At 38.7% G+C, this 23,058-nt stretch overlaps 1 long non-coding RNA gene across 1 annotated transcript in view; it reads left to right on the forward strand.

The window, feature by feature from the left end:
- The first annotated feature begins 7,953 nt into the window (after positions 1-7,953).
- LOC115863999 (uncharacterized) overlaps positions 7,954-23,058 on the forward strand; it is an 87,092-nt gene continuing 71,987 nt past the window's right edge. Inside the window, exon 1 of the long non-coding RNA XR_009566291.1 lies at positions 7,954-8,099. This is a non-coding gene — a long non-coding RNA (uncharacterized lncRNA). The remainder of the gene's footprint in view (positions 8,100-23,058) is intronic.

Consider the following 23,058-nt stretch of genomic DNA (forward strand, 5'->3'; position numbering starts at 1 on the left):
CAATGTGACTATGTTTGGAGATAGGGCTTTCACAGAGGCAATTAAGGTTCAGTGAGGTCATAAGGATGGGGGCCCTGATCCAGTAGGAGTAGTGTCCTTATAAGAAAAGCAAGAGACACCAGAGAGCTCTCTCTCTCTCTCTCTCTCTCTCTCTCCCTCTCTCCCTCTCTCTCTCCCCCTCTCTCTCTCTCTCTCCCTCCCTCCCTCCCTCCCTCCCCTCCCTCCCTCTCTCTCTCTCTCTCTCTCTCTCCCCACCATGTGAGAACATAGCAAAAAGGCTGCCATCTGCACACCAGGAAGAGTTCTTACCGGAAACTTACTACGCTGGTTCCCTGATCTAGGACTTCCAGCCTGATCTATTTCCTCCAGTGAGAAAATAAATTTTTGTTAAGCCACCCAGTTTGTAGTATTGTGCTATGGCAGCCCAAGCAAACTAATACAGACTTTGATACAAAGAAGTGGGCTGCTGCTTTTGTACTAAATACCTAAATATGTGGAAGTGGCTTTGGAACTGGATGATGGGTAGAGGCTGGAAGAGTTTTGAGGTACATATTACAAAAAGCCTGGACTGTCATGAAGGAATTGCTGGTAGAAATACAGAGATTAAAGACGATTATAGTGAGAGCTCAGAGAGAAAAAGGAGAGCTGGAAAGAAAGTCTCCATTTTCTTAGAGAATATATAAATAGTCATGAACAGAATGTTCACAGAAATCTGAACATTAAAGGTCATTCTGGTGAGGTCTCAGAAGGAAATGAGGAACAGTTATTGAAAAATGGAGAAAAGGCAATCCCTGTCGTAAAGTGGCAAAGAACTTGGTTGAATTGTGTCCTCATGTTTTGTGGAAGACAGAATCTGTGAACAATGAAATTGGATATTTAGCTGAGGAGATTTCTAGACAAAATGTTGAAGGTGCAGCCTGGGTCCTCCTGACTACTAATAGTGAAATTCAAAAGGAGACATATGAATTGAATAAGGAATTGTTAAAAAGGAAGTAGAACTTAAAAATTTGGAAAATTCTCAGCCTATCCATATTGCAAAAGATGAAAAAACTTGTTCTGAATAGAACACTAAGGGTGTGGCTGAACAACCATTTGGTAAAGAGATTAATATGGGTGTGAACCATGAATTTAATCTGCCACCTCAGCAGAAGCCAGGAATAGAGATGGGACTCTAACAGCAAAGACAAGGTCAGTTAGAATGAAAGGGGACAGAGAAAACGAGAGGAAATGAAGGAAGGCTGCTGGACTTACTGGATTTTACAGACCTGGGTGAAAGAGCTATGCTGCAGCAAACATGTTTTTTATCCTTCAAGAAAAGGGAAGAATGACCCTGAAGGTTGTTCAGAGATCATCAGGGCTGCCACTCCCTTCACAAGCCCAGGATACAACCTTGCTTCCTCCTTGATTTCACAGACTGGTGTCCTTGTAGAGCATTGGACCCAAGCCTTAAGATCTAATGGAATTATATATAGTTATATAATAATTATATGTAAATGGAATATATATATTATATTTATTATATATAATATATATTATATGCATTATATATTATATATATAATGTGTTATATTATAAATAAGTCCTGGATGTAATGTACAGCATGGTGACTATAGTTAATACTATATTGTATATTTGAAAGTTGCTAAGAAAGTAGACCTTAAAAGTTCTCATCACAGGAAAAAAAATTTGTAACTAAGTGTGGTGATGAATGGTAACTAAACTTATTGTGGTTATCATTTCACAATGTATACTTATATCAAATCATTATGTTGTACACCTAAAACTAATACAATGTCAATTACATCTCCATTTTTTTTTAATTAAAAAAAAAGATTTAATGGGATTTGCCTTGCTAAGTTTTAGACTTGCTTGAGACCACTCATTCCCCTTTCTTCTTTTCTATTTCTCCCTTTTGGAATGGGAATGTCTATCTTATAACTGTCCCACTACTGTATTTTGGAAGCACATGACTGCTTGGTTTGTCAAGTTCCCAGCTGGAGAGGAATTTTGCCTCAGGACGAATCATACCTCAAGTCTCATCCATGTCTGAGTTAGATGATATTTAGATGAGACTGTGGAATTTAGATTTTAGAGTTAATGCTGGAACAAGATAAGACTTTTGGGGTTGTTGGGATGGAATGAATGTATTTTGCATGTAAGAAAGACATGAATTTGGGGGGCAGAAGGCAGACTAATACAATGACTATACATTAGGTTAGGGCAAGAGAAGTTTAAAAGATGAAAGTAAGTTTAAAAGAAGAAAACGGCTTCCCTGGTGGCGCAGTGGTTGAGAGTCCGCCTGCCGATGCAGGGTACACGGGTTCGTGTCCCGGTCTGGGAGGATCCCACATGCCGCGGAGCGGCTGGGCCGGTGAACCATGGCTGCTGAGCCTGCACGTCCGGAGCCTGTGCTCCGCAACGGGAGAGGCCACAGCAGTGAGAGGCCCACATACCGCAAAAAAAAAAGAAGAAGAAGAAAACAATCGTAGAAATTTAGAATTCTACACTCATTGCTCTGTGAGTATCCCTAAGTTCTTCACATGAAAAAAAATTAACACTTGCAACAATAGGCAATGTGTTATGCGTATGGTTTATAGAGGTTATCTGAGGAACTCCAACCAGAACCCAAATTCAAAAAGTCTTGGGCCTACATCAAAGTATTAGAAGATAATTATTCATACATCTTAAGTTAAAATAAAATGTTTAAGTATACATCTGTCAATTAGAATTTGCACTTGACTACTAATATCCAAGACCCACACTTATTGTGTAATAAGTCACATAAGGTCTTATTTTCTCACTGAAAGGAAGGCCTGAGATAGGGAGAGTTTGGCAGCAAAGTTATCAGCAATCAGGCTCCTTTTATGCCATCTCCAGTGGCGTATAAGATGGCTGCCAGGGCTCTGACCATCATAAATGAATTCCAGATAGGAAGCAAGAGGAAAGGGAGAAGAATGAAAAAGTTATTTCCCAGAAGTCACACTCAACAGAATCCACTTATATCTCATTGACCAGCTCTAACTGCAGAGGAGGCTGAGAAATGTCTTTTGGTTAGTACACTGCCTATGCAGAATGAAACCTCAGTTTTATTGGTAAGGATGAAGGGAAGAATGAAAATTATTTAGGCAGCTAACAGGCCCTGCCAGTGTATATAATTTTGTAATGATTTCCTGAGTTAGTGACTTAAAATTAATTAACCAGCCCTAATGGCATCAGAGAAGAGAGCATCTACTCTACAACCTATTCAAGTGGGATACTGGAAAGCTGTTTGGATTTGGTTTTTTTACTCATGTGGCATATAAAAGGTATAAAATCAGCTAAAATCTGAAAATATGAGACTTGAAGGTTGGTCAGAGTTTAATCGTGTGACATGACAGCCTGTTGGATGAACTCATAGAAGGGTAGAAAGAAAAAGAAAGTCTAGGACATCAGCTCAGATAATCATAGTTAAAGAAGAGTGAAGAATGTTAAAATAAAAAAATTAGAAAGGATAGAATATTATATCATGAAGATGAAGGGTGAAAAAAGTGGGTGATCAGCATCAAATGAGATAAACAGGTGAATGCGGACTAATTAAGCCTTTGGGTTTAATGGTAGTCACTGGAAATATTCAAAGGAATAGTTTTGGACCTCAGTATTTATCTTGGAGGCTTTCTTTAAATGTCTAGTGATCCTTGGCTTTCCATTCATAATTAAAGGGTAAGTTGATTGGACTATCTGTTTATGTGGGCATTTTATTAATTAAAGGACTTTACTGTCAACTTGGGGAGGGCGCTAAGGGACCTAACCATTTTGTTGAGGGTACTCCCAAAATATCACCTTGAGGTTATTTCCTCTGAGACCTCAAGATTTATTTAGAGAAAAATCTCCTTCATGGGGTGTACACACATGGCTATCAGTGCTCTGAGAGCAAAGAGTGGAAAGGGGCAGGGGTGGGTCTCACTATTCAGTACAGAGACTTTCATTTAGTCTGGTTTTTTGCTTGACATGAGGTCCCTGAATCTGGGTCTCCTCTGGTTCAAACTCTCTGCCAACTAATCCTCGTATTTCACAGAAATGACTAGGGGTGAGCTAGTAACTTGGCTACGTGTCCTAAGGATGGTGAACTAGACCTAGAAGTCTAACTACTTTGTACAGATTTTCAATCAATCCTCTGGTCTTTCCTTCCACACCTTCCCATTGATGAGGTACTTCCAGTTTATGAGGCTGTGGTACAATAAGACATATATTTGGTCTTTGTCCCCAGTTCCTGACACAGAGCTCCTAAAACCTTTGGAATTTCCTGACTGATAGTATCTTTTGTTACTCAGAAGGTGCCCCTTTTGAGCACACATTTTATGCTAATGAGGTGACTTAGGGGAGAGCTCCTAGATGGCCTCAGGATGGGGCTGGTCACCAGAAAGACCAGGTGATTAGAGGGCTGGAACTTTCAGCCCCAACCACAGATTGCCAGGAAAGGGAGAGGGGGACTAGAGATTAAGCTCTATAAAAAATTCTTAAACAGGAGATTTGGTGAGCTCCTGGGTTAGTGAACACGTGGAGGTTCTGGGAGGGTGGTGCACAAAGAGAGGGCATGGAAACTCTGTGCCCCTTCTCCCTACCTTGCCATATGCATCTCTTCCATGTGGCTGTTACAGAGTGTATCCTTTCATAGTAAATCAACCAACGTAAGTAAATATTTCCCTGAGTTCTGGGAGCCATTCTAGCAAATTCTTGAACCTGAGGAAGGAGTCATGGGAAGGTCAATTTATAGCTGGTTGGTCAGAAGTAGAGGTCGCAACCTGGACTTGTAATTGGCACCTGAAGTGGGGGTAGTCTTGAGTCAGGGTTCTCCAGAGAAACTGAACCAATAGTATATAGATAGATATAAGAGGAGTTTTATGACAGGAATTGGCTCACATGGCTATGGAGGCCAAGAAGTCCCATACACTGCTTGTTGTGTGCAAGCTGGAAAAACAGGAAAGCTGGTGGTATAATTCAGCTTGATTCCAAATACCTGAGAACAAGGAGCACCACTGTGTGAGGGCAGAAGATAGACACCCCAGCTCAAGAAGAGAGAATCTGCCTTTCGTTTGCCTTTTTGTTCCACTGGGGCTCCCAACAGATTGGATGATGACCACCCACATCAGTGAGGGCAGATCTCTTCTCAGTCTGGTGAGTCAAACGCTAATTCCTTCCAGAAACACCCTCACAGACACATCCAGAAATAATGTTTTACCAGCTAACTGGGCATCCCTTAGGCTAGTCAAGTTGACACATAAAATGAGCCATAACATTTTAACCTCTGGGATCTGATGCTATCTCCAGGGGGACAGTGTCAGAATTCAGTTAAATGTGTAGGACATCTAGTCAGCGTCTGTCAAGAATTGGAGAACTGCTTGGTGTGAGATAAACCCCCACATACCTAGTGTCAGAAGTACTGAGAATAGAAGAGAAAAATAAAATTTCCCTTTACAGAGCCTTTCTGGAGTACTGAAGTATGAATTACAAGTTTCCCTCCCCCACTATCCGAAAGGAGAGCATTCCCATGAAACCTTTCCTAAACCGAAATGGTATAAAGCGAAGACACAATTACCTTGGGGACACATCTTGCTAACAGATGCACAAAATAAATCGAGATGCTCAAAGACACAGTTCAAAGCTATGGCAGCTTGATGCTGAGATGCTCTGTACAGCTCTTACAATAGAACACACTAACACCTCTCATTCTCTATTGTCTCTTCAGCACTCTTTGTCTTTGTGGGTTTTACATTTTCTCATTTCAGTGGGGTTTCACAGGGAAACAAAATAACACGTTTCACCTCTCAAATTAAATCAAAAGTCACTTTGTGGAATATGTTTCCAAAATTATGAACTTTAAAAATCAATGATGGAGTTTTCAATTTCTTTGTTTTTTTCTGATTAGAAAAGTAATGCTTGCTCACTATGATAATCCAAATAATACAGAAATATCTAACAAAGAAAGTCTCTAATAGTCCTAACTCTAGACAAAGTCACAGGTTGGTTTCTATCAAATAAACTGTTTAGTGATTCTATGCTTATAAAACATATGATAGGAGAAAACAGAAAGATATTAAAATATTAACAACAGTTAACTCTGGATAGTGGGATTAATGGATTTTCCCCTTCTTTTTGTTTATCTGTATTTTCTAATGTGCCCAAAGAAACATCTAATTTTTTTTTGGAACTTTTTTATTTAAAAAAACTTATAATGTTAAACTATAAGTATCTTCCTTAAAATATGTGTAATTATATACAAAGTCTTCTTTTTGCAGTTTTTTGAAATGAAAATTTTCACTTAAAACAATATTCCAAGAATAAAATAGTAAAAGGCTCTCATATCTACAAATTAAGAGAAATTTAAAATTATAATTAATAGTAGCCAACGAGTCAGTATAACCTACCATAAAGTTTCCATCACTTAGTTTTGTAACTCAGTTTTGTAATTTGTTTTAAGATAAACAGGTACTTAAGCCTGAAGAGTTTCACAGATGAGCACACTCTCAATTCTTCCTTTAAACGTCCTTCACCAGATCGTCTGGAAATCTGGAAGCCTTACTCATCTGCCAGGTCTCCCATGGAGGTATTACTCTATCGAAACATTATGTGATTCTTGTCCACTCTCTGGGGCTCCAAACGACTTTTACCAAAGCTACTCATTCATCACCATAAGTTAGATAATAGCCAAAGTGAACGGAATGAATTGTACAACGCCATTTACCGGCTGTTTTTAGTATTATAAAGACACAAATCAGTATTATAAAGACACAAATCAGGGAACCACTTTCCACAGGCAATTCACAAAGACTGCCTTAAAAGACCTCACGTCAACATTTCTACCCAAATGTCCTACTGATACCCTAAACCCAATGGCCATTTATCTTGAATGACAGTCGTTCAAAAATTGGTTATCAACCCCCACCCCAAACACAAGCTTAGTCAGGTCTATCTAGTTCTCAGTAACCAGGACGGTGACCCTCACGAGTTAACGCGAGGGTGTGAGCCTGCTCATCTGCCGGGCCCCTCACCTGCTAATAGTCTACTCTCTCGTATCAGCTTCGCTGTATCAGTGCGGTCTAGCGGGGGGGGGCGGGGGGGGGTTCGGGGCAGCGGGCCCCTCCACTCCCGCTTTCCCGCCCCGGTCTTCCCCGCCCTTCGCTACGCAGGCAGCGGCCCGCACCTGACCCGACCTTTTGGCCTGGGCCTCGCCTCTCCCTCCTCCTCTGCAGTTCCTCGCCTGCACTGGGCCAGGCCTCGGAGGAAAGCCTCGATTGACTCACGCGCCCGGCTAGTTACGCGTGTGAGAAAGATTAACCGCCTACATTCTCGAGGCCAGGCCTTCATAACTTCCCTCGCTCCGCCCAGTTCCCCAACTGGAGCACCCACACTGGCACCGGGGAGACCAGCAGGAGCGCGAGGACGCCTCTCCGCACGCGCGCCGCGCCGCGCCGCGCCGCCCCGCCCTTCCATCGGCCTGAGGAACCGGGGGCCAGTCAGAGCGTGCCTCGCCTCCGCACCCGGCGCTCCGTCGCGCACCCTCCACCTTTCCGGGCGGCATTAGTACACAATAGTCGGCTCGCGGCATTTAAGCTTGCCGTGTTCCTGCAAGTTGTCACGCGTAGAAACAGCCTTCCCCGGGGCGGCCTCGAAGCTCCTGCGGAGTGACGGGAAGAGGCTGGTGGAGGGGAGGGGGAGACAAGGAAGACTTTAATTTTAAAGAAAGACTTTCGCCCTCGCGACCTCCCCCGCACTCATCTCAGGATAGAAACGCCCCTTGACTGAGCTAATGGTGTTGTGTTAAAGGAAAGAGATGGTTTTTCTTTTAAATGTAACAGTTTCTTCCTTGTGAGGTAACGCGGGGCCAGTGCGTACCCAGAATTCCCGAGGTCTCTCGTGGCGTGTTTCCGGTTACTGTGCTCTCGCGGCAGCGGCAGGGCGAGGCTCGGACGATCGGCATCCGCTTCTCTCAGCCCCTGGTGTGGCGGGCTCGTCACCCGTTGCCCGTTTCTCTCAGCAAATTAACAGTTTCCTAGTATTTTGTGATTGTAAGAAGAACACTGCTTTTTAAAAAAATGCCTACTCCCTGCAACTGTCCAGTAGTAAGTACATAAACCTGTATGAAAGAAACTTAAACTCACCCACGATCTCGTCGCCCAGAAATAACCGTATTAACGTAGTGCTGTATAAACTTGGAGACTTTTCCATATATACACGTAAAGCTTTTTTTAAAATAGGAAAATGTGAGCATGTTATATTCTCCAAATAATGTCTCATATCTTTCCAGATAAAGTAGGCTACGTAATCATTTTTAATGGCTATGTGTATGTAATGGCATTTAATGGCTATATGGTTATAATATGTACAACCAACCCCTAAATTGTTGGACTTTTAGGGTATTTACAGTTTTTTACTTGTGCAAGCAAAACTAGATGAGTGTTCTTATACATAAACTGTACATATCCCTGATAATTTCCGTACTGTAAATTCATACAAATATAATTACTGGATCAAAGGGAATGCACATTTGTAAGATTCTAGATGTTGTTACCAGACTCTTCCCTTGAAAAGTATTGAATACTTTTCCACCAACATAGTGGCTAGTGAATGACAGCTGGGTCTTCCTCTCTTTGCCGGTCGAGTATTGTTAATCTTTGTGATCTTTGTCACCTTTTAAAAAAATCTTTTATCATCTTTATCGTCTTGTTCTAATTTGCATTTTGTTGACCAAGTGTAAAACTGAACATCTTCCGTATATTTATTGGGTCTGTTTCTGTGAATTGCCAGTTCATGATTTCTGCCTATTTGAAATAGTCACATTTTTTAAATTACAAGGGCTTTTTGTAAGTTAGGAATATTATTAACCTTTGTCTAAAACATAATCACAAGTATTTTTCAATTTTTCAATTTATCTTTAAATATAGCCTGTGGTGTTTATTTGCTGAAGGAAGTTTTTCTTTCCTTTGTTTTCTTTATATGGCTTCCACCCAATAAAACTTTTATTGGAAGAAAAAAAGGGACGTCTAGCAAAAAGAACGTACGATGCCAGATGGACTAATACAATTAGCAAAGGATACAGTTCATCTCTAGGTTATTTGTATATTATCAGTTTCAATTAAAATGCAAAAATATATATATACTTTATAGATCTCAAGAAAACAATACTAAAACTCACTTAAGAAAAAGTACATGGTTATAACTTTCAAAGAAAGTTATTTTAAAAGGGGAGAGAGAAGCAGAGTAGAGAATGGACTATCCTGACATGATGCGTGGGCTAAATAGAAAGACAGTAGGAGTACAAGAAAAGTACATGATAAGGTTATATAAAATGTTTACCATAAAATTATATATGTTCAGTTTTGTATTATGTAAAAACTGTTTATATAGAATTAATCAGAATCAGAACCCATAAATAGGTGCAAATGAGTAGTAAGTTTAAGGTGATGGGGTTCTTGTGAAGTTTTTCATTTTTAGGTAGGTCTTTTCCTTTATTTACATTTACAGCTTTAATGTCATGCTTAGCAGTGTGTATTTTCTTCTAACGTTTTTAGGTATCTTCTTAAAAATATTTCAATAGTTAATCCTTCTGAAATTTGTTTAGGAGGAGGAAAGGAAGAATCTAGCTTAATATTTTTTTCCCTAAACGACTTGATGGTGCCCTATACCATTTATTGAATGCTCAGTCTTCCCTGTAGATTTGAAATTCTACCTTTATACAGTACTAAATTTCCATATGTACTTTATTTTCTATTCCATTGATTTATTTGTTATTGGATAATAATAATATTGTTTTAGTGTACTTTTAAATTATTTTTAAATTTCTGGTAGGGTAAATCCCTGCTTAGTGGTCCTCTTTTTTGGAGTATTTCTTTAAGAAGTGTCTTTTTGTAGAGAATGGACTTGAGGACACGGGGAGGGGGAAGGGTAAGCTGGGACGAAGTGAGAGAGTGGCATGGACATGTATACACTACCAAATGTAAAATAGATAGCCAGTGGGAAGCAGCTGCATAGCACAGGGAGAACAGCTTGGTGCTTTGTAACCACCTAGAGGGGAGGGATAGGGAGGGTGGGAGGGTGACGCAAGAGGGAGGAGATATGGGGATATATGTATACGTATAGCTGATTCACTTTGTTATACAGCAGAAACTAACACACCATTATAAAGCAAGATGTTAAAAAAAAGACGTTAAAAAAAAAGACACTGGGGTTTGTGTTAGTCATTATCCCTCTTATAAGCATAGAAAAAAGGGAATAATCAGAATCATTGACATAGGAAGAGCGGTGTTACTGGTGTTTTACCAAGAAAAAAAGAAGTGTCTTTCAAAAATATATTTGATATATATAAAAGAAAATTTTGTCATATATGTACATTAAAAAACATAATGTGAAACAAACCACCAATGTAATATCTAGAACATAACCAATAACTTGCATCAGTCTGTGCTCTTCACATTCTACCTATGCTTTTCTCTCCATAGATATTTCTTCCATAGTAACTTTAAAATTATTTTATCAAATTAAGAGTTGTGATTTTGATTTGAATTGCATTAATTTTATAGACTAATTTAGGGGAAATGGGCATCTTTATAAAAGTAATAAAATACTTATGTGGTTTTTACTGAGTGCTTTATATGTGTTAATTCATTTAATCCATGCAACAACTCTATTATCATCACCCTCATTTTACAGATGAGGAAACTGAAGCATAAAGAGATTGAATAACTTGTTGAAGGTCAAGCAGCTAATAAGTTGGCAAAGTCAAACTCAGGCAGTTTGGTCCCAGAGCCTGTGCTCTTAACCTCTGTATTGTATTTCATCTCCACAGTGTGGAATCTGCTCATCTATAATGGACATGTCATTCAATTTGCCTGCACCACTCACTCATGTTCCAGTCTGCATCCTTATCCCATGTTAGTAAGCAGATAGCCACTTAACCCTCTCCCTTCCCCTGCCATAGCTGCTTGGACCAGGAGTAGGTGGATAACGGATTCAAACTGGTCCAATCAGATTCTCTCTCAAGAAATTTGCAGTCAGTCTTACCTGGGCTCTTGACCTAGAAAGTGATGACACAAGGGTAAGGCAGGGAGAGACGTTTGACCCACGTGCAGGTAGTACAGAGAAAGCAGGCCTGCAGAGAGCAGCAGATGCACAGACAGCAGCAGAGTTAGGAAGCCCTGTGGTCCCCAAAGAGGGTAGTGGGGTAGTTGCCTGGCGTTCTGGGGCTTTCCAGGTCCTGGTTTGCCCTACTAAGGTCTTACTGTCCTTTCTGCTTCTGGGGACCTACACAAGTTACCTCTCTTCAAATAAACTTCTCTTTCAGTTTAAAGTCACCTGATTCCTCTTCCTTTTGAAACCAAATATGTAGTCTAGAAATATGTGGTCCTCTATTTACCCAAGTTTTCTTTTAATGTTTCCCAGTGGCATTTTCTTCATAGATCCTGTACAGTTCTTGTTCAGTTCATTCCTAAATATATCTTAGGTGTTTTTTGCTCTTTACAGTGATAATATCTGTTACTGTTGTCTGCTTTACATTTTAATCTACAAAAATTCTACTTTCATCAGTTGAGTCTGCCAAATGTCAGTGGCTTGTAAGTGTGACATTAGCCTTTCAGATGTGTTTCAAAATGATATGTTTCCACTAGACATTTTTTTTAGTTCTATACTTTCAGTTCTGGTGATGATTCATGTGAGGATGATGATGATTCATCTGATGGGAGTGAGCCACAGGATCCCGAAGAAGTATAGAATTTCCTTAATTTAAAAAGAAAGTATCATATATGAATAGAAGCAGTGAGTTTCCAACAGTATTTATCTAATGTTAAAACAGATAAAATGAAGAAAGCTTTTTTTGGGGGGCCACACCGTGCGGCTTGTGGGATTTTAGTTCCCTGACCAGGGATTGAACCTAGGCCCACGGCAGTGAGAGCACAGAGTCCTAACTACTGGACCGCCAGGGAATTCCCAAAAGCTATTTTCATTAAGACCAGTTTTTCAGATACAAAATGAGAAAACAATAGGGGGCATTATTTAGATAAATATTTCAAATACAGTAGACAAAAATACAGGGATTAGAGAAATTGGTATCTCAATACAGGCACATAATCCTTCATCCAAACCCTTTGGGCCAAATGTGTTTCAGAATTCAGAATTGTTGGGATTTTAGACAGGAATATAATGCATATACCATATTTTCTATAACACCTCAGTCGGGTCTGGAGTAGCATCTTAGAATCAAACATATTAATATTCATGCCACAAAAATGCATTAGTATTAACACTAATTTGGATAAAGCCCTATAACATAAAATAACTACATATCTGTTTGGGTCAGATTTTGCTGCTAAATGAATTTGCCTTAAACTTGTGAAAAATTTTACGTTTCTAGAGCTTTTTTGGAATTTGGAATTTTAGATAATGGTTTATAGACCTGTGCAAGCAAGTATGTTCTGATTTCAACATCTGGCCAGCTCTGGGGTTCAATTAAAGCGTTCTTTGAAGTCCTGGCTATGTTAGATAGTCTTGTGGTTTGGGGTGTTTAGTCTGAAGGGAAGAGAGTTCACTTTTAGAAGAACAAAATACAGACTTTGAAGTAATTATTGAAAAAGTAATGGGTAAAGTATCTTAACTTGAATTCTTGACCTTTGTCATCAGTCATTTCAGTGTGAGGTGTTCTGGTTGAAAAGAATTGTAATAAACAATAACACTTCCTAGAAAATCTTAACATTAAAAATTGCCTTATTTATCCTTAAGCCTATTGATGAAGGGATCCTTGGTGTGTTTTCATCCTTTATTTTTAGCCCATAGAAGCACTGCCTTCTAAATAACATATGACTGTAAAAATATTGTTTCAGTTGAGTCTTTTAAGGTATCAAAATTAAGGAACCTATTCAGTCATTATATACATTGAGTGCCTACTCTGTCAGACTGTGCTAAGTGCTGAGGATATAGTCTGGTGGGAGAGAGACACACATAAATAGGACATTATAATATCCTGTGATAAGTGATGGGATAGGGTAAGTACAGTGTGCCGTGGAACACCATGTTCTGGGGTGAGGGAAGGACTGAAGGTTAAGTAAGAAATTAGGCAAGTGAAATGGGAAGGGAAATAAAAAAATGTTCTAACACAATGATTTTCTAAGTATGGTTCATGGACCAGCAGCATCAGCATCACCTGGGAATTTGTCAGAAATGCAGATTCTCAGGACTTATCCCAGACCTACTGAATTTAAAACTCTGAGAGTGGAGCCTAGCAATCTGTTTGTTTTGTTTTTAAGGGTTATTTTATTTTGTTTTGTTTCATTTTTGGCTGCGCCAAGCGGCCTGTGGGATCTTAGTTCCCTGACCAGGGATAGAACCCGTGCCCCCCCTGCAGTGGGGAGCACAGAGTCTTAACCACTAGACCACCAGGGAAGTCCCTAGCAATCTGTTTTAATAAGCCTGATCAGCCGGGTGATTCTGATGCACAGTAAAGTTTGAGAACCACAGTTCTAAACAGCAAAAGTGGAAAAAACAACAACAACACATCAGAGCACATAGGCAATCTGCTATAAATGGCAAGATGTTTAGTGTAACTGAATGGCATTATTCACTATTTAGTGTATCTGGATGGGAGTGGTGTGCCAGGGTGGAGGAGCCATGGAAATGAAAGATGAGGTTGGAAAGGTAAGCATGCTTCATTTAGGATCTTATAGGTCATGTTAAAGAGTTTGGACTTTATTTATTCAACAGATGTTTATGCCTACATCATAAGTACAGTATACAAAGTAGATTCCCTGCTCTCGGGGAACTTATCCTAATAAGCAAATAAATATGTATGTATATATGTCAGGTGATAAAAGATGCCATTACAAAACAACTTGGATGCATCTCCAGGGAATTATGCTAAGTGGAAAAGGCCAATCCCAAAAGGTTAATACTGTATGACTACATTTATATAACATTCTTGAAATAACAAAACTATAGAAACGGAGAACAGATTAGTGGTTGTCAGGGGTTAAGGAGGGAGTAGAGGCTAGAGGGTGGTTGGTGTGGCTGTAAAAGGGCACCATGAATCCCTGAGGTGATATAACTGTGGAAATGTTCTGTATCTTGGCTGTATCAGTGTCAGTATCCTAGTTGCACTATTGCACTGTAGTTTTTGTAAAATGTGACCATTAGGGGAAACTGAGTAAAGCATAAACAAGATATCTCTGTATTATTTCTTGCAAGTGCATATGAATCTACAATTATTTCAGAATAAAAAGGTGTTAAGAATAATAAATCAGGGTAGGGTATCGAGACAGATGAGGGGACTTATTTTATACAGGATAGTTAGGAAAGGCCTAGGTAACAAAGAAGGTAGAGCATTACGTAGGAATATTTGTAGAACATTAGAAGTCCAAAGGCCCTGAGATAGAGTGTGCTTGGTGTCTGTGAGGAGCAGCAAGGACACTATTGTGGATACTGTGGGTTCAGCAAGAGGGAGAGCAGTAGGAAATGAGATCAGAGAGTTGGTAGAGGTGGTGTTGTTGGTGGAAACATCATAGGGGGCTTATAGGTCACAATTAAAGACTTTTCATTTTGAGTAAAATGGGAAGCCATAGGAAAGTTTTAAGCAGAAAAAGTAACAATCTAACTTACATTTTAAATGCATTGCTTCACAAGATAAAAAACTGACCAAGTGAAGGGGACATGAGATGATAGAGGTTTGGACTAAGTTGGCAGAGCAGAAGGTAATGAGAAGTAGTGTGACTGGTAGTGTGAATAAGTTTACAGCTGACTAGATGTTCTGATGGACTGGATATGGGGTGTGAGAGAAGGAGAGGAGTCAAGAATGATTCCAGGGTTTGGGCCTGAGCAAGTGGAAGAATGGTGCTACTACTTTTATGAAATGGAGAAGATGAAGGAAGAGCTATAGGGTACAAGATTAGCAGTTTAGTTTGGGGCTTGTTGAGATGCCTGTAGACATCCAAATGGAGATGTCAGTAGCCTGTTGGATATGTATACCTGTCTGCAGTTTGTGTAGGAGTTGGGCTAGGTGTATGAATTTGTGAGGCAATAGCATGTAAATAACATTTAAAGTCATGGACTGGATGAGAACTCCAATGAGTGAGTGTATGTAGATAATGAAGAGGTCTATACAAGGAGTCCTAGACACTCCAATTTTTAGAGGTTAGGAAGATAAAGGAGAACTCAACAAAGAATGCAGAATGCAGAGAAAGAATGGCCATTGAGGGAGGAGGAGAACCAAGGAGGGAGGTGTCTTGGAGATCTAGTGAAAAAACTGTTTCAGGAAGAAGAAACCAACCAATAAGTCATATGCTACTGATAGGTGGAATGAGATAACAGCTGAGATTTGTCCTTGAGATTTAACTGCATGGAGGTCATTGGTGATTCTGATAAGCACAGTTTTGATGACACAGTGGGAGGAAGACCTGATTGAAGTAGGCTCAAGAGAGAAAGGAGAGTCAGTGGAAATTAAGTAGACAATTCTTTGGAAGAGCTTTGATCAGGGAAGAGGAAGTGCAAAGAGAAGAGTCAGTAGCTCTTGCCTAAGAACAATGGGGAGTCCATGAAGAACTCTTGGTGTCTACCCTTTCAAGGACAGTTTAAAATACTTGACACGACTGCTTTGTTAATGTGTCTTCATTAGCTATTACATGCCAGAAAGAATGATTATGTTAGCTAACATTTAAATTTTGTGTCCTGTGGAACAATGTCATTGAAAGTGAATAAATAACTCAACTATTTAAAGAATATTTGATATCAGATTTTGATTGTCTGTTTTAAGTAATAAGAGATTTGTTCTATGCCTTTGTGTGTATATACATGTGTGTGTGTGCATGTGTGTATGTATATATACAGTTGACCTTTGAACAACTTGGGATTGAATTGTGAGGGCCATTTATACACATATTTTTTCAATAAATATGTTGGAAAAAGTTTTTGAGATTTGTGACAATCTAAAATAACTCGCAAACTGAGTAGCCTAGAAATACCAAAAAATAAAAAAAAGAAGAAGTTAGGTATGTCATGAATCCATAAAATGTATGCAGATACTAGTCTACTTTATCATTTACTACCATAAAATATACACAGATCTATTATAAAAAGTTAAAATTTATCAAAACACACTTACAGACCATACATGGCACCATTCCCAGTCAAGAAAAAGGTAAACAAACATAAAGATTTAAATCATATTTACATTTAAATCATATTTAAATCAGTATTAAATCATAACTGCATAAAATTAACTGTTGCACATAGTATACTACTGTAATAATTTCGTAGCCACCTCCTGCTGCTATAATGATAAACTCAAGTGTTGCGTGTTATGAGTACAGTGCTGTGTGACGCTAATCATCTCCATGTGAGCACTTGTCTCCCTAGTAAATTGCATATTGCAGTAAAAAGTGATCTCTCATGGTTTTCAAGTATTTTTCATCGTGTTTAGTGCAATGCCATAAACTTTGAATAACACCAGGGACCCATATGAAGTGCTGCTAGTGATCCTGGAAATTCTCCCAAGAAGCAAAGTTGTGACATTACAAGAAAAAACTGAATTGCTTGATATGCAGCATAGATTGAGGTCTGCAACTGTGGTTACCCACCATTTCAAGATAAATCCAGAGTAAAGACCGTTGTTAAAAACGAAAAGGAAAATCATGAAAACTTGTAGCTGGTGCAAAACTTTGCACTTTTGGTGAAATACCTTCTTATCTCATATTGAAAATGCAGCTTTTATGTGGATGCAGGGTTGCTATAAGAAAGGGATACCTATAGACTCTAATATGATTCAAGAGAAAAACAAAGCCATATGACAACTTAAAGCAAAAGGAAGGTAAAGGATCTAAAGCTGGAGAAGTTAATGCCAGCAAAGGATGGTCTGATAATTTTAAAAAGAAGTTTGGCTTTAAAATGTCAAGATAACAGGAGAAGAAGCTCCTGCTCACCAAGAGGCAGCAGAAAAGTTCCCAGATCCCATTAAGAGAATCATTGAGGAGAAAGGATATCTGTCTGAACAGGTTTTTAATGCACACAAAAGTGCCCTATTCTGGGAGGAAAAATGCCACAAAGGATATTTATTAGTAAGGAAGAGAAGCAAGCATTTAAGGCAGGAATAGGCTAACTCTAGTGTTTTGTGCAAATACAGTCAGGTTTATGATCAGGACTGCCCTTATCTATAAGGCTGCTAACTCCTGAGCTTTGAAGGGAAAAGATAAACACCAGATGCCAGTCTTTTGGTTTTACAGCTAGAAGGCCTAGACAACCAGAACCATTTTTCTGGATTGGTTCTGTCAATCCTTTGTCTCTAAAGTCAGGAGGTACCTTGCTGGTAAGTGATTGCCTTTTAACTTTCTTTTAATATTGGACAATGTCTTTGGCCACTTCGAACCCCATGAGTTCAACACCAAATGTGTCGAAGTGACCACTTGCCCCCAAACGCAACGTCTCTAATTCAGCCTCTAGATCAGGGGTCATAAGGACCTTTAAACCTCATTGCACATGGTACTTTATGGAAAGGATTGTCAATGCTATGGAAGAGAACCCCAAGAGAGAGAACATCATGAAAGTCTGGAAGGATTACACCATTGAATATGCCATCACAGTTATAGAAAAACCCATGAAAGCCATCAAGCCTGAAACGATGAATTCCTGCTGGAGAAAACTGTGTCCAGATGTTGTGCATGACTTCACAGAATTTACAACAGAGCCAATCAAGGAGATCATGAAAGAGATTATGGATATACAGTAAAAAAGGTGGGGATGGAGGGTGAAGAGTTTCAAGATACGGATCTTGGAGAAACCTAAGAGCTAACAGACACCACACCAGAGGAATTAACAGAAGATGACTTGGTGGAGAAGAGTGCTTCCGAACCAGGGCCAGGAAATGAGGAAGAAGACGTAGAAGAAGCAGTGGCAGAAACAATTGACAGTAGACAATCTGGCAGAAGGTTTCTGATTATTCAAGACTACTTTTGACTTCTTTTATAACCTAGGCCCTTCTGTGATATGGGCACTGAAACTAAAGCAGATGGTGTTTGCTACCATATAAAAACAATTTTAGAGAAATGAAAAAGCAAAAAAGTCATTCAGAAATTACAATGTATTTCCTTCAAATTACACCAAGTGTGCCTGCCTCTCTTGCCTCCCCTTCCATCTCCTCCACCTCGGCCACCCAAGACAGCAAGACCAACCCCTCCTCTTCCTCCTCAGTGTGGAGACATGAGGATTAACTGAAATAATGTACATGAGGGGTTTATTACAGAGCAATAACAAAAAGTACATCTGATTTGATTTTTTTAAAGCAAAACTATTAATTCTTTTGCAACTAACTAGTTCACATCTAATGCTTCCATATATTTACATATATATTCCCCCAAACCCTTTAATGTAGATTTACATGAAAATACTCCTTGGTTCCAGAAAGAAATATAGAAGTGAAATCAGCTTTAATAATTGTTTCCCAATTTAGAACATTATGTGGGCTGGAATTCTGCTTTTAATGGACTAATCTCTTAAAATGTACAGATGTAAAACCTAGAGATGGGGGAGGGGACAATCCTATAAGACAGGAGATTTGGACATTTCTGCTGTGTGGTCTGAATAGTATATAACCAGTTTTCAGAGAAAATAGTTATATGTAACATTTACCAAGAATTTACTGTCAAACTACCAGGCTCTGGTGCAGAGAGGTAACCTGACCAAAGCTCTGTAGTTTGTAAGTGAGAGAGGTGGGATTTGAACCCAGGCAGTCTGCCTCGGGAGCCCAGGAACTTCACCACCACCCTCACAGATAAAGAGAAAGAAATTGACACAACAAATTGCAAGAATACCGCTTAAATTTGCCTAAGCAGAAAGCAAAAATGGAAGTTATTATAAAGACACAGCAAACCTGGTTACCTCCCAGAATCCAAGGGCAAGGTATCTGGAAGGACTGTGAACTGGTGATTCATCAGGAAGCAGGCAAGATGTCTCATTACCAAATGGCAGACTTTATACGGAGTCTGCAGTATAAGTTTGGGGCTTCTACAAATAAAATATTTTATCTTCAATTATGTTCTTTTCCATAAATGTACAATAGCACACAATATGGATGAATAACATACAAAATCACAAACTTTCTTCAAGTATAAGAGAAGCAGCACCAGCCTAGGAGTCTGAAGATTTGGTTTTTGTTCACACATAAAGTTGACGGAAGCTTTTGGGAGTGATGGATATGCTTGATAATGTTTAATATCTTGGTGGCGGTGTTGGTTTCACAGATGTATACATATGTCAAAAGTTAACATGCAGTTTATTGTAAATCATTTATACCTCAGTAAAGCTGTTTAATCTTTTATTTTAATTGAAGTATAGTTGAGTTACAATGTTGTGTTAGTTTCTGGTGTACAGCAAGGTGATTCAGTTATACATATATGTACATATTCTTTTTCCTTTTCTTTTCCATTATGGTTTATTACAGGATATTGAATATAGTTCCCTGTGCTATACAGTAGGACCTTGTTATTTACCTAATTTATATATAGTAGTTTGTATCTGCTAATTCCAAACTCCTAATTTATCCCTCCCCCACTGCCTTTCCCCTTTGCTAACCATAAGTTTATTTTCTATGTCTGAGAGTCTGTTTCTGTTTTGTAAAGAAGTTCATTTGTGTCATATTTTAGATTCCACATATAAGTGATATCATATGGTATTTGTCTTTCTCTTTCTGACTTACTTCACTTAGTATGATAATCTCTAGGTCCATCTATGTTGCTGTAAATGGCATTATTTCATTCTTTTTTATGGCTGAGCAGTATTCCATTATGTATATATACCACATCTTCTTTATCCATTCATCTATCAATGGGCATTTAGATTGCTTCCATGTCTTGGCTATTGTAAATAGTGCTGCTATGAACATTGGGGTGTATGTACCTTTTTGAATTAGAGTTTTCTCCATATGTATGCCAAGGAGTGGGATTGCTGGATCATATGGCATTGATTTTTAGTTTTTTTAAGGAACTTTCATACTGTTTTCCATAGTAGCTGCACCAATTTACATTCCCACCAACAGTGTAGGAGGGTTCCCTTTTCTCCACACCTTCTCCAGCATTTGCTATTTGTAGACTTTTTAATGGTGGCCATTCTGACCAGTGTGAGATGGTATCTTATTGTAGTTTTGATTGGCATTTTTCTAATAATTAGCAATGTTGAGTATCTTTTCATGTGCCTATTGGTCATCTGTGTGTTTTCTTTTTTTTTTTTTTTTGTATGTCTTCTTTGAAGAAAAGTCTATTTAGGTCTTCTGCCCATTTTTTGATTTTTTTTTTTGTTGTTGTTATTGAGTTTTATGAGCTGTTTGTGTATTTTGGAAATTAAGCCCTTGTCAGTCGCATCTCTTGCAAATATTTTCTCCCATTCTGTAGGTTGTCTTTTTGTTTGTTTTTTGTTTGTTTCCTTTTCTGTGTGAAAGCTTATAAGTTTGATTCGGTCCTATTTGCTTATTTTTGCTTTTATTTCTATTGCCTTGGGGGACTGACCTAACAAAACATTGGTGTGATTTATGTCAGATAATGTATTGCCTATGTTCTCTTCTAGGAGTTTTATGGTGTCATGTCTTGTATTTAAGCCTTTAAGTCATTTTGAGTTTATTTTTGTATGTGGTGTGAGGGTGTGAGGGCAGCCACATGTAAATCAACTTTATTGATTTACATGTGGCTACCCAGCTTTCTCTGCTGAAGAGACTGTCTTTTCTCCATTGTATAGCCTTGCCTCCTTTGTCAAAGATTAATTGACCATAGGTGTGTGGTTTATTTCTGGGCTCTCTGTTCTATTCCATTGATCCATATTTCTGTTTTTGTGCCAATACCACACTATTTTGATTACTGTAGCTTTGTAGTATTGTTTGAAGTCTGGGAGGGTTATGCCTCCTGCTTTGTTCTTTTTCCTCAAGATTGCTTTGGCAATTCTGTGTCTTTCAAGGCTCCATATAAATTTTTGAGTTATTTGTTCTAATTCTGTGAAAAATGTCATGGGTAATTTGATAGGGATCACATTAAATCTGTGGATTGCTTTGGGTAGTATGGCCATTTTAACAATATTAATTTTTCCAATCCAAAAGCATGGGATATCTTTCCATTTCTTTGCATCATCTTCAGTTTCCTTTATCAATGTTTTATAGTTCTTTCATCTCCTTGGTCAGGTTTGTTCTTAAGTTTGTTTGTTTTTTTTTATGTGATTTTAAAAGGGATTGTTTTTTTCTTTCCCTTTCTGATATTTCATTGCTAGTGTAAAGAAATGCAACAGATTTCTGTATGTTAATCTTGAATCCTGCTACCTTGCTGAATTTGTTTATCAGTTCTAGTAGCTTTTGTGTGGAGTCTTTAGGGTTTTCTATACATAGTATCATGTCATTTGCATATAATGACAGTTTACCTCTTCTCTTCCAATTTGGATACGTTTTATTTCTTCTTGTCTGATTGCTATGGCTAGGACTTCCAATACTATGTTGAATAAAAGTGGTGAGAGTGGGCATCCTTTCTTTGTTCCATATTTTAGTGGAAGGCTTTTCAACTTTTCACCGTTCAGTATTATGTTGTCATATATAGCTTAAAAAGCTGTTTAAAATGTTTATGGAGTGACCAGAATGTCATCTGTTAAGAACTAAAGCTAAAAGAAGATGCAAATTATGTTTAGTGCAGACTCAACATAGAAAATGAGTAGTAAATCTCTAACAAAGTGCCCAGCTCATAATAAATGCCCGTCACAATAGTTTTTGAATGTATAAATGAATGAATAAATTTGAATGTATTGCCATATGTCCCATATAGGTCCTTTGAAATGACTTGTATATCAACCAGTAATTTTTTTTTTTCATCTCACCTGATTCTATCTCATTTAAACTTAAAAGTCCTGGCCAAGGATCCAGCAAGTGAAATAATTTCCTTTAATAAAGACTTAAGTTTACTTTCTATGTATTTCCTTAAAGAACCTCTGGCACATATATTAATAGCAGATCTTATAAGCTCTGCAAAGTGGCATTGTTATGGAATACTTAGATGAGTGGATTCTCTTTAAATAATATTGAAAACATTTACATAACTATAAACTTTAGTATTAGAAAGAAGCCCACGGTGATTGAACACATACTACTTCCCTAAATTATTATCTCCATTAATCCTCACAATATTAGTTGAAAGAGGTATTACCCTCTTTACTGCTGCAGGAACTGAGGGTCTGGGAAGTTAAGTAAATTGCTCAAGGATAAATAGTAGGTAGTAGAGTGAAGATTCAAATCCAAGTCTTTGGATTCCATGAAGAGGGTTCTGTCTCCTTGTGCTTGCCAAGTCCCAGGCATTAGAAGTAAAAGGAAATACAAAGATGAGTAAGGCATAGTCCCTGCCCTCTAGAAGCTTAGAAGCCAACTGGTCAGTTAGAAACGTAAGCGGATAGTTGAAATAAGTTCTAACTTCTTTGTGTACTGGAGAGTTATCCAGTCTCCTGGAGTAGCTGCAGCTTAAGGTGGACATCACATCCCAGGTCTCTTTCTCAGTTTAGCATTATTTTATTTTATAGTATTTATAAGTTTTAGTTTCTTTATGAAGATTAACTCATATAATTCTCATTTAACAATGCTATGAGAGGGCTGCCCTGGTGGCGCAGTGGTTGAGAGTCCGCCTGCCAATGCAGGGGACATGTGTTCGTGCCCCGGTCCAGGAAAATCCCACATGCTGCGGAGCGGCTGGGCCGGTGAACCATGGCCGCTGAGCCTGCGCGTCCGGAGCCTGTTGCTCCGCAACGGGAGAGGTCACAACAGTGAGAGGCCCGCGTACCGCAAAAAAAAAAACCAAAAAAACAAAAACCCCCACAATGCTATGAGGTAGTCACTATTATATCCCCATTTTACAGATGTGAAAATAAGGTACAGGTAAGTTAAATAACTTATCCAAAGTCACACAACTAGTAAGTGGCAATGCTAGGATTCAAATCCAAGCAGTCTGGCTCGAGAGTCTATATTTCAGCCACTAGATTATGTTGCCTCTAAACCTTTCTAGACTCAGAAAAATTAACATTAGCATCCACCAAAGTGATCTG

Source organism: Globicephala melas, chromosome 12, assembly GCF_963455315.2.
Source record: "Globicephala melas chromosome 12, mGloMel1.2, whole genome shotgun sequence".
Classification (NCBI taxonomy): domain Eukaryota; kingdom Metazoa; phylum Chordata; class Mammalia; order Artiodactyla; family Delphinidae; genus Globicephala; species Globicephala melas.